This window comes from Lactuca serriola, chromosome 4, assembly GCF_051521515.1.
Source record: "Lactuca serriola cultivar US96UC23 chromosome 4, Lser_US96UC23_V15, whole genome shotgun sequence".
NCBI lineage: Eukaryota > Viridiplantae > Streptophyta > Magnoliopsida > Asterales > Asteraceae > Lactuca > Lactuca serriola.
In genome coordinates, this window is record NC_136411.1 from 86562358 (window position 1) to 86566403 (window position 4046).

Genomic DNA, 4046 nt, shown 5'->3' on the forward strand with positions numbered 1-4046 from the left:
GTTGTAAAACTTTTGTATCCTTTTCTCAATTTCATCTCTCTTACTTTCCAAGTCCTTTTTCTTTTTCAAATTAATTTTTTTTGCAACCGAGATAGACCGAACGCTCGGGTTCGGTTCCAAATTTTTTTTTGTCTGTTTTTTTTTTATTTATTTTTTCTTTCTTTAAATCAAAAATTCCAAAATTTTTTTCAAAAACTCCAAAAACATTTTTTTTATTATTTGTGTTCGTTAATATTTTTTTTTGTGTGGATATTTGTGGGGAAATTCTTTTATTAGTTAAGTGTCCCTAGAAGCATGCTGCTGTATGTGTCTAAAGCCTCACCTGATTCTGAATAATAGCCTTACTGACTTGGTATATACAAACCTTGTCTTCCCAATTAGGCTTTTATATTTATTCTAATCATGAGCTACCTTACTCTCTTCTCACATGAGATAAGAGTTTTCTGCTCGGTCCTTATTTTAATAACAGAGGTACTTTGGTTTCTTTACACCATCTCCATTATTTTTCTCCATCATATTTCGATCTCATACACGTAACCCTTGAGACTCTCAGAAATTACCACTGAGGTTTATGGTTACACAATTTCTGTGTTCATGATCTTAGCTTCGTGCCACTACGTGCTAAGTGAAACCCACAATTCACTACCTTCTATGCATTGACGGTGAACAATTAACTTTGCTCTAGTTTTCACTAAAGAATTGACGAATTCAGCCTTAAGATTGTACCTTGAAATCTATGAATTTTATCTTTGTGTGATTTATATGAAACTGTTAAATCCCATAACATTTCTTCCCATGGAATCCAGTTTTATTTTTTTTTTGAGATTTCACCTACAAATATTTTCACCATGCCACTTAAATTCTTTTCAAACCTACTTGTTCAACAGACTACATTGGTCTCACAAGTACTTCAGTCGATTTCTGTCTTATGTCAAGATCAGGAATTCTGAACTGAAGCGAAAGCCACCCAAATTAGCCTGATTAAAAGATGCCTTTCAACACTTCTCAGTAAGTGTCTGATCGTAATTCAACGGGAAACCAAACAAACACTTTAAGGTCTCTCTTGACTTTGAAGGAAGAGATTTGTGCCCGGGATCCATAGTTTCGTGTCTTTATTGACATCAAAATTTCCCACATATGTGTTGCTTTATTTCTTTTTCTTTTACACACTAAGCACGGAATCTTTTTGATTTTCCATAATTCTGGTTTCATTACTTACAAGCCATTTTTTGAAGTTATAAAAGAGTTGTGGCTCACTATGTTACACATGGTCATTTTGCTTTAAGATGACACTCACTCTAAAGGGATAAGTTGCTGACTCAGCCGAGAGTCAAATCGCTTTGATATTTAAACGGCGCCTGATGGGAAGGCGTGCGAAGTGGAACCGTTTTTTTTTCAAACGGCGCCTGATGGGAAGGCGTGTGATTCGGGACAGTTCTTCTCTCTCCTGCGTAATCATTGGGGCTCCCAACTGTCACACATCAATCTCCTAAGGAAACCCTTCGTATTTCCCTTGAAGATTTGGGAACATATTCTTCTCTCTCTTCTCACCACGGTATAAAAGGTAACTTCGACCATTATTTACCTCTTTACTGCACCCAAAATTCAGAGAGCAAGAAAAGCTTTGATTGTTCTCCTGTTCATCATCTCTCCCAACTTCTTCACTTCAATGGCGGACTCATCTTCTGTTCATGCCACTTCCCACATTCTGCCGATTCGTCCTCAACAAAGCCTGATCATCGATCTCACTCCACACGTTTACGATGCCTTTATGTTCCCAATCATCGAATGTCTCAAATATTCGCCGCTAGCTCCCCGCTCTCACCAAAGTTGAAGCTGTTCCAATGGAATGTTTATCGGAAATATTCTCCACAACTCATTATGATAAGTCTGTCGATAGAATCTTCTTCGACTTTCTTGATCACAAGGCCTCCATCTCCAAGCAGCGATTCTGTTCGCTTTTAGGGTTGCAACCTGATGAATCTAGGGTTAATCCTGAATCCATCCCGGTGGGACAGTTATTTTCCATGTTTTATAACATGGGATACACTGAGGTTCTGACGACGATCACCAAGTTCAAGAAATCGTGCTTGCCTCCTCAGTGGAACGGGTTCTTCACAGTGTTGTTCAAGGGATTATTGGAACGCAGTGCTGGTTCAGACGGAGCGAGTCGTCTGTTTATAACGATTCTTTATGGGGTATACAACGACATCAACCTTGACTATGGGTCGGTTTTATGGCAGCAGCTGATTCAGAGTCTTGCATCTACATCTCTTCATTCAGAGATCTCCTACGCTCGCTTTTGGACGCTGATCACAAAATGGGTGATGGACAAGTATCACGTCCCAATTGTTGCTGATTCTCCACTCTCTTCGATCGGTACTTTCCATACTACGAAGATTATTGTCTCTGATGCATCTAAGTTTTAGTTCAATGGCTCAATCCCTGAGTCGATGTTTGGAGACGTTCCAAGCGACAACCGCATCATCAGAACCTACAAGGAGTTTCGTCGCTCTGGTCCTAGAGAGCTCACTCCTGATATGATTAAATCCATCCACGATGCTGATAGGCCCGCTCCAAGGGGAAAGAAAAATGAAAAGGGGAAAGACAAGAAGGTTGTCAAGGGAGCGAAAGGCCCTTCTCCGAAGAAACGCAAACCTACCAAGGCGGCTCAATCTCCTCCACTAAAGAAGAGGAAAACCCAACCTAGGCGAAAGCTGATACTTTCTTCCTCCTCAAGCGATTCTGAGGGAGAAAGTTCTGACTCCGAAGAGTCCCCCCGTGGTAACACTCCTCCACGATCGCCTACCCCAGAGGTACACGTTTCCACTTCACCTGTCTCTTCTCCACCAATCTCCATTTCTATTTCCATTCCCCCCATAACCTCCACCACTCAAATACCACCCACTTCTATCCCAGTACCCCTCCCATTTTCACTGAAGCTACCACTACAACCGCTGAAGTAAGAACCAACGTATCTGATACGGGGGCTCCTACTAAAGCACCCGAACCCATTCCCACTACCGAAAATACATCAGCACCCGAACCTACTTCCACAACCGAGCCTCCACCCTCACCTCCTCCCTCATCTCCTGCTCACTCCGCAGAGAATGAAGAATCTTTTATTGGTGGGGAGAACATGATATTTGATTCGGTCTATTACAGTCCGTATCAGATGCAAAGTGATGATGACGATGATGCTCCTGTCACCACGAAGCATCTCAAGGAGCTTCACGAGAAGATTGATTCTCTCATTGCTTCCTCCTCTTCTTCATCACAGTCTACCATCTCCGAGGCTGCTATTCATAGGATTGTTGATGCTTTCACTAAGGCTCATGAAGCCTCCATCAGCTCAGCCACTGCTGCTATTGACACCTCCACCAAGGCATGTGCTGCTGTGACCGAAAAAGTTGAAAAACTATTTGTTGACGCTTCTTCTCTTTTGCAGTTTTTACAGGAAACTGCTGATGCCAATAAAACGAAGCTTGACCCTATTGTCAACAAGCTGGCTACCTCAGTTGCCTCAGAACTGCAGTCCTTCGCCAGTCTTCGTCAAACTCTCAATGATGACAACATATTGTTTAAGGCGACTATTGAGGAGCGCCTAACTAAGCTACAAGAAGATCTAGCTGCCGAGAACTCACTCATGGACGCTCTCGCTCGAAAGACCACTGCTCTCAAGGTCAAGAATCTTCAACTCTCCAATTCTCAAAAGGAGATTGAATCTCTTTGATCTGAACGAGAGATTGTTTCTTCATGTGTTTCGGATGTCCACGTCGCCCTTTCCAACATCGTTGAAGCACATGATCCAATACTGAATTACTCAGTGAGGCGTGATCTTGTAGAAAAGCTTGCTCCTGCCCTTTCTCTCCTGAGCAAAATTGAAGGGCTCCTTGAGTTCGTGTCCATTCCGAAACAAGGGGGAGAGGATGTATCTCAACCGGCTCGCACTTGTACAACAACAAAAACAACCGAACCTCCTTCAACAAGTCAAGCCTTAGGTTCGGGTGTCAAAGACAAAGGGAAGAAAATTGCTGAAGAGAGTG